The sequence below is a fragment of the Hemicordylus capensis genome, chromosome 2 (genome assembly GCF_027244095.1).
Source record: "Hemicordylus capensis ecotype Gifberg chromosome 2, rHemCap1.1.pri, whole genome shotgun sequence".
Lineage (NCBI taxonomy): Eukaryota > Metazoa > Chordata > Lepidosauria > Squamata > Cordylidae > Hemicordylus > Hemicordylus capensis.
Window position 1 is genome coordinate 304231213 of NC_069658.1, and position 8580 is coordinate 304239792.

The window sequence follows — 8580 nt, forward strand, 5'->3', positions numbered from 1 at the left end:
ATTCGTGTGAACAGTGCACTACTAGATCTTCAGGCACCTTCCAGACCAAGAAGTATTCTGAAGGGGGGGGGGAGCACCAAAATGCATTTTTCAGGAAGTATCACTGAAAACCAAGGTCAGTGTACTGTCTTTTAAAAAAAGCTCCAAAAATTAATTACCTTTTTCTTTGCTTATCACTCATCTGATTAAGGTCTCTCTTTTTTGTTAAAAAACAAAAACAAACAAACCCCAAAACAAAACAAAGCTGCATGTAACAATCCTGACACAGCATGGTGAACAATGTATAACTAACAAATCCTCTGACATACTGGATTTCTCAGCTGCATCTGAAATCTAGTCCTCTAGTCCTTCTCCAATATGGTATTGTCCTTCATTAAAGTCTAAAATAATCAAGTGGCAAAATCTTATTGCCCTTCAGGGTTTTAAAGTCACAGCTCCAAGGAGTGGAAAACATGAAAATGGTGAATGGTAAAGATTTTAAATAGTCTTTCTAGCAGAATGCTCAGCTAATTTTGCAACACTTTTCCAGTCAGAGGACTAGATTCATGCAAGATTTCCAGTGTCATGTCCACTTCCACTTGGGACTGTCTTCTACATATCTGGGGTGAAAAGGAATTTTTACCAGTTTCCACTGTGTACTATATTTACCTGAATCCAAGTCTGTTTTTTCCAAAGTTATTTGATGTTAGAAATATAGGGGTGGGGAGTCATCTTAAATTCAGTTATGTTCCTTTTGGGTAAATACAAGTCGAATCTGTACAGTATTGAACTTTTATTTCTAAGGGGGTCATCTTAAATTCAGAGTCATCTTCTATTTGGGTAAATACAATGAGGCTATTCCCACAATCAAAATCCATGGTGGCCAGGGAGGGCTGAGGGGGAGGTAGGAGCCTTCCTGCCTCCCCCACACGAGCAGACCTTGCTAGAGCTCTGCTGCAGAGCTGAATACATGGCAGAGCTGAATACACAGGGGAGCTGGAGAAGGAAGTCCTCCAGTATTTTGATTGCTTTATTTGATTTCTATACCACCCTTCCAAAATGGCTCAGGACGGTTTACATAAAAACAAAACAATTAAAATCAATTAGCAGTTAAAAACAGAGGTTGTAAAACACCATAAAACAACAACAGTTAAAATACTCAAAACAGATTTAAAACCCTGAAAAACCAGGATACAACGTTAAAACCATTTACAACAATTAAAAAACCCTGGAAGGTCAGGCCAAACAGATAGGTTTTGAGGGCTCTCCGGAAGGCCAATAAAGAATTCAGATTACAGCTTTCTTCAGGGAGTGCATTCCACAGCCCAGGAGCAGCTACAGAGAAGGCCCTCCACTGAGTTGCCAGACGCACCTGGAGACAGACCTCCTCAAATGACCTTAACGTGCAGTGAGGATCATGCAAAAGGCGGCGCTCTCTAAGGTAACCTGGACCTAAGCCGTTCAGGGCTTTAAAGGTAATAACCAGCACTTTTATATTTTTCCCAGAAACATATTGGCAGCCAGTGCAGCTATTTCAAAACAGGCATAATATGGTCTCCCCAGGTTGCCCCAGAGACCAATCTGTCTGCCGCATTTTGAACTAACTGAAGTTTCCGAACTACATACTAAGGCAGCCCCACGTAGAGCACATTGCAGTAGTCAAGCCTGGAGGTTACCAGCTGATGCACTACTGTTTCGAGGTCATCCTCCTCAAGGAATGGACGCAGCTGTCAAATCAGCCAAAGCGGATAGAAAGCACTCCTTGCCATAGTCTCCATCTGAGATACCAGGGTGAGGCCAGGGTCCAGGAGTACTCCCAGGCACTGTACCTGCTTCTTCTGGGAGAGTGTAGCCCCATCCAGCACAGGGAGATCTAACTCATTTCTCAGATTCTGAACCCCTACAATGAGCACCTCCATATTGCTTGGATTCAGTTTCAATTTGTTATCCCCTCATGTTAAACCACAAATGTCTACAGGGAGCACATTCCATAGCCCAAGAGCAGCTACGTAGAAGGCCCGTTCCTGAGTCACCACACCAGACAAACTGGAGGCATCTGGAGATGGACCTCTCTCGATGACCTTAACGTGCAGTGGGCATTATGCAGAAGAATAATGTTCCAGATTGTGGCCTATCTCCTTTATATATCTTCTCAACAAGGGCCTCCCTGTAAGTCTCCCCATTATAAACAATTAGACACAATTTTCATTCTCCTTGATTTTCTGCCAGTGTAGGCATCAGGTCACACTAGAATGTCCACAACAAAGTACAAAGGACCACATGCCAGAGTGTCCTGGTTAGTTGTGCCTCCCCAGATGCCTCCCACAGCATCCCTAAACACACGCTGTTTTTTAAAAGGGCACAGAAGATAGACAGCACCACAATACACACTATTAGATTAGTTTCGCTGTTCTTTAGAAGTGTAGAGAAAACATGTCAACACTGTCTGTGGTAGGCTGAAAATGTATTCATATTGTGAGGGAAGTCTACTCCCATTTCAGCCAGGACTGCCAGCATTGGCATCAATCTTCCCGTGACTGTGGAAAGCAATCCTGGAGATGTTAATGATCTTATATGGTGGAGAAAAAACCCCCAGGAACAATTTCAGCCTATGCTGACAGCCCAATTTCAACATAGCACCCCAGAAGCTCTTCCGATTGCCTAAATCATTGCCTACACAGTTTGAGAAGTCAAACACAAAACATGAATGACTTAGTTCACCAGTTTCTCAGTACCAGGAATGAATGTCCAACCGTACACAGCACAATAGATGCCAGTTGATTGACCTCTGTGTCAGCTGTCTATAACACACATGCCAACTCTGTAACAGACTATAGCACATTTGAAGAGAGAGAAAATGTTCAGAGGTGCTCATTGCGTGCCATATGAACATTATTGCAAGACAGAACCTATAGAAAGCCATTTTCAAAACAACATGTATTTTCTAGCTAGTGTAGCTTTTATAGACATGAGGAAAGCAGCCAGGGTGTTTCTTAGTCACTCATTTTCATAAGTGTAAATACCCTCAGTATTTTCAGTATGAATGACAAGGTCATTCATGAGATCACACACACCTATCTCGAATTAATCTGGAATAGCTAATTATCACCATTGCCTGGTTCTGTCCTCCCAATCACTAATGCAGATTAGGGTTACCACCCTACACATCAATGCGCATGAAAGAGTGAAGCTTAGCCAGGAGAAAAGAGTGTGTCAATCTGCTGCCTACTTCTGCCCACATTTACCTGAAATATCTCGCCAATTTCAATGGAACTTACTCCCAAGTAAAAGACGCAGGGGATTACAGCCCCATGCTATGCTCGTTTACTCAGAAGTAAATCCTCTATGTTCTATCGAGTTTACTCCTACTCATTAGCATTGCAACCTACGAAATATTTGAAATGATCGCGTGAAAACGCCACAAGGAATCAATAGCCCTTTGCAATTTCAATCACCGACAGCACTCTGTACTAACGCAACAAAAACGCCACGCTGCAAACCTCCGTTCATTCTGAGCACGCAGACAATCCAGTCCCCGAAATGCAGCCAGCTCTGGGGTGTGTGTGGTCAGTAACTACGATCGGAGGTCGCCTAGAACCGGTCTCAAGAGGAAGAGGAAGAGGTGGAGGATGAGCCTGGGCATTTTATGTTTGCAGAGAAGGCAACCCCAGCTAGATCGCCTTTTCTGTTTCTCCCTGGACGGCACCTAAGCAAGGGATGCTTGTGCAAACGCTCCCTTTCGCCTCAGTGCTTTGATGACTGATCGTCGGGCCTCTAGGGTAGCTCCCTCGGCTCCACTGCCCCTGACAAGCAGGGCCTTAACCCCCACCCCCACCCCACTTGCCCTGTAGGACCCCACTGCACCCCCAACGATGCCTGGGCCACGCTGGAACACTACACAGAGCGATGCCGCAGCGCCTTCCTCCAGCTGTCTGTCCCTTCCTTCCTTCCACCCAGCCCGCTTCCTCCTGCCATTGCAGCTGCAGTCATTGCTGCTGCCTCTTCCTGGCAATTAACGACTCAACCTTTCCCCTCGTCTCCGTAGTCATTCTGCATTGCAGCGACCCCAGGCCGACCTTGCACCGCAGCCCCAACCCCATCAAGCTACCTTTTCTGGCTGCACCTGTTCCAGTTGCCCCGGGGCTCGAGCCCCACGAACAGCCGCACCACCACCACCTCGTTCGGTCTTCCCCCTCCCGTGCCTGACCCTTAAAGGCAAGGATCACGAGTTATTCTTCACCCGCCGACAAAAAAGGGTTGGCTAAAAGAAAGCCCTTTTCAGCCGCCTCCCACAAGGCAGGTCTGTGCCAATGAGGCGGTTTTGTCCTGCTCGTCATCCCCGCCTGCGTTTAACTAGAACGGGGAGGAAAAGAGCTCCCCTCGCGCATCTGATGTGACGGCACAATGAAACTAAAGATAAAGGGGCGGGAGAGAAGAGCATCTCTCTCTTTACTAGTCTTAAGCGCCTTTAATTAAGTAATGATTCAGTAAGAAATTGGCCTTTGACTAGAATCAGATAATAAATGTGCACATATTGAGTATGTTTTTCCCCTAATAAACAGGCATTCTGCTTATTTCACTGTTCATAAAGATAAGCTGAGAGCTAAAAGTCAATATTTTCACAAAAAGGTGTTTTTTTTAAGCAAAACAAAATAGTATGCAAGGATAGATGTTGAATGCTATTAGATGGATTTTACGCAAAATATTACATCTGTTTGTTTAAAGAATTTATATAATACTTTTCCTTGCTCAAATATTTATATAATTGATTGATTGATTGATTGATTGATTGATTAAGTGCCATCAAGTTGGTGTCAACTCTTAGTGACCACATAGCGTCTCTCCAGGATTATCTGTCTTCCAATTGGCCTTTAAGGTCTCTCAGTGGTGCGTCCATTGCTGTCGTAATCAAGTCCATCTACCTTGCTGCTGGTCGTCCTCTTCTCTCCTTCAACTTTCCCCAGCATTACAGACTTCGAAGTATGATAGTCTGAGCCTGGTCATTTGTGCCTCAAGTGAAAATTCTGGATTGATTTGTTCTATGATGCATTTGTTTGTTTTCCTGGCTGTCCGTGGTATCCTCAAAAGTTTTCTCCAGTACCAAAGTTCAAAAACATCAATGCTTTTTCTATCTTCCTTCTTCAAAGTCCAACTTGAGCATCCAGAGAGTGTCACGAGGAAATGCATTGTCCAAACAATTCTAATCTTTGTAGTTGTAGACACGTCATGGCATCTAAATATCCTTCTGCCTTCATTGCAACCCTACCAAGTGCTAGTCTATGGCATATTTCTTGACTGTTGGACCCTTTACAGTTGATGGTCAATCCTAAAAGGCAGAAGCTATCCACCACTTCAATGTCTTCATTATCAGTTCTGAGGCTGGTTGCTGTACCCGTTGTCGTGAGTGGTGTCGTCAGCATAGCGCAGGCTATTGATGTTTCTTCCTCCAGCTTTAAAACCACACTCATCTTCTTCCAGTCCAGCTTCTCTCAGTATATGTTCAGCATATAAATTGAATAAAGGAGAAAGTATACAGCCTTGTCTTACTCTTTTGCCGATCTGGAACCAGTCTGTTTCACCATGTTCTGTTTATATAATACTTTCAGATATTCCTTACTCAAGTATTTATATAATACTTTATTCTGTTCACTCACTTTCAGATATTCCTTACTCAAGTATTTATATAATACTTTACTCTGTTCACTCAAAGCAGCAAACCATGAAAAACATTGAAACACACAATAAAACATATTGAATAAAGTATAGATTTGCGTAAGTTATCATTGGTGATTCTGCAATGTTTCATTTATAAAGGGCTTTTCTAATCTCTTTATAATAATCCTGTGGGTGTTTTCATAAATGAAGTTTAGCACACATCCTTAGAAATCTGGCAAGTAACGCTTCCTTATTCAGTTTAGTTTCAGTTTATTGTTTTGGCCATAGGCTGCTTCAAAATGAATTAAAATTTGCAAAAAGAAATCAAGTAAAAATTAGTCAAACAGTGGCAATGGTCCATTACATCAGATGCATCTGCCTAGGAAAAACTGTCACATGTCTTGGTTAAAGCCATCAAAAAGATGCCAAGTCTTTTCATTTTCCCAGGATCCTTACTGAATAATTTAAAAAATCAGTTTTCTGAAGAACTAACTAGTTAATACAAGCCTTTAACAAATCAGCTATATATTTCTTTCTAATAGCCTATTCATTTACTAGTCAGGCAGATCCTTTGTTCAGAACTGCAAGGCTAGAATTACAGGGGGTTCCAGCACTCAGCTGTTAATATGAAATGGAAAGCTGAAAGAAAAGGAGCCATTGGGCCCTTCCAGACTGTGGTTTATTCTATCAAGAACCCTGATGGTTGGGAAGGGCTGATCTTCCGTCTATACAACATTAGCCCTATTCCGATTTTTAGAAATATGTCCACGATACATGCTTACAGCAGACAACCTGGGTCACAAGTTCCACCCCCAGCTGGTCTCAAGCATGTCAATTATCCTGCCACCTGCTTGCTTCACACTTACTGTAGGGCATGTATTTGAAGAAGCAAATGCCCTGAGCATGACTGTGCCCATTTCTGTGATCAGCAGAGATATGGCAACCAGAAGTGTACACAGTGCTCCAAATGTGGCTGTACCACAGATTTGTATAAAGGCATTATAAATTTAATAGTTTTATTTTCAATCCCTTTCCTAATGATCCCTAACATGGAATTTACCTTTTTCGTGGCTGCTGCACACTGAGTCAACACTGAGTCTTCAAAACCCCCAAGATCCCTCTCCTGAGCCCTTTCCAGAATACCTGCCACAACAGTGTCACTACTGTTGGTTAAGTGTGCCTCCATACTGCCTGTGTTTTGACATTGTAGTCCCTGCACTGTTAGCAAGGTGCCGTTCACATATCCGATGCCTTCTTTTGGGTTTTATCCTTCCCTTTTCGTCCTACAACGTTGCAAGTCCATTGGAGAAAAATAGCTGTATTATAGGAGGGTTGTGCAAGCTATTTACATTTTCAAAACAATCCCGCCAAGTGGAAGCATTTTACTGCTGAACAGTGTGTAATCTGGAAAGCGCCCTGATCAGTGAATATGAGAAGTTGGGATTTTTTGTCCCAACATGCATCATTTTACATTTAATTACACTGAATCACATTTGCCATTTTGTTGCCTATTTAACCAGTTTGGAGAGCTCCTCACAATTGTTCTGAATTGGTTCTGTCTAGCTGCCAACAGAACACAAGCTCACACAGATTCATGCTCTGAATGTATTGACTGGCCCTTCAGCTGTTGGGACTACAACTCCCATTATCCCACAGAGGCCAGTAGTCAGGATTATGGGAGTTGGAGTCCATCATCAGCAGGAGGGCAAAAGTTGTGCAGCCCTGGCCTAGAATAACTATGTCTACCCCCACCTCTTCGGTTCAATACCCAGGAGCCTCTGACACACAAAATTCACTGACACTATTTCAATGCAAAAAGTACTTTCTATTATGCTGTTTTTATTATGCTCCTTGATGGTAATAAATATATATAGGAGTATATATAAATAGTATAGGAACAAATATTATATAATGCTAGCTGATTCCCCAAACACTTTGATAGTATATCAGATCATAGTAATAACTACATATAAGTTAATGATATATGCTTCACCAAACTCTTGTGGGGAGGATAGATATATTATTTATAATATCCAAGGAAACAATGGCAACTAAGCAAAAGTCAGTTACTGCTTCTCAGTTTCAGAGCAGTGAAAAGCAGCTCTGAGAGCCAGGGATGGCACACAGAGATCTGCACCACACAGGCATCAGCAGCATTGTCACAGGCTATAAGTCAGAAGGAGAAGAGGAATATTGTCCGATGTCTGATTAAATCCACTTAATGTTGGTGAAGGAGCATGGGGCATGCCAAAGTTTTGCACCCTTTCTGCAGGAAACACTCCTGCCAGGGAAGTAAAGTTACTCTCACTAAGGAGATTTAGCCCCCAAGGCCAATTATTATTATTTATATTTATTACTACACACAAAGGGTAATCAAATCCCACATAGATACTGCACGACGAGAGTCAGCTCTGGAGCCTGGACAAGGCCAGAAATTTCTCTGCTTGCCCTGTTCCCTAATGTTCTGTCTACCTCTCTCAGCTCCATTATTCCCTTTAGGGTCAGCATATGCCATGTTGTTTCAAACTGAGCTGGAAGGTAGGGATTTTTGGCTATTTCCATGAGTAAATCATCAGTATTCTGATAAGTTAATTTAGAAACTTACAGTTTCAATTGTTCCACTCCAACTTCTTTCATTGGTCTGCTTTGAATTCTTCTTTCATTTGTCTGAAGTGAAATTCTCCTTGGGCTTTGGGCATCCATCTGTGTTTTCCCAAAAGTAGCATCAGGCGGCTGGTGAACCATCAACATTCCTCTGATCGCAGCTTTGGAGGAATGAAGCCTAAACCTCTTCTTTTTGTAAATAGGGTTTTATGCTGCAATTGCATTTCTATTCACAGTATTAAGAAAGACTGAGCTGGGGTCAAATGTTTGTGGCTCCTGCTCTGTAGTTTCATTTTTGAGGGGGAACAGTTTGACAGTTAGAAGTTTGGAGGGAAGTGGAGG

At 42.6% G+C, this 8580-nt stretch overlaps 1 protein-coding gene across 2 annotated transcripts in view; it reads right to left on the reverse strand.

Moving 5' to 3' along the window:
• ABHD6 (abhydrolase domain containing 6, acylglycerol lipase) overlaps positions 1–4311 on the reverse strand; it is a 45076-nt gene extending 40765 nt beyond the window's left edge. Inside the window, exon 1 of one of the 2 annotated variants that reach the window (XM_053296631.1) lies at positions 4088–4311. The gene's annotated coding sequence lies outside the window, so the exon portion shown is untranslated. Of the gene's footprint in view, positions 1–3479; positions 3781–4087 lie in introns of those variants that run through there. The other variant, XM_053296632.1, reaches the window with a different exon arrangement.
• Between the last annotated feature and the right edge of the window lie 4269 nt (positions 4312–8580).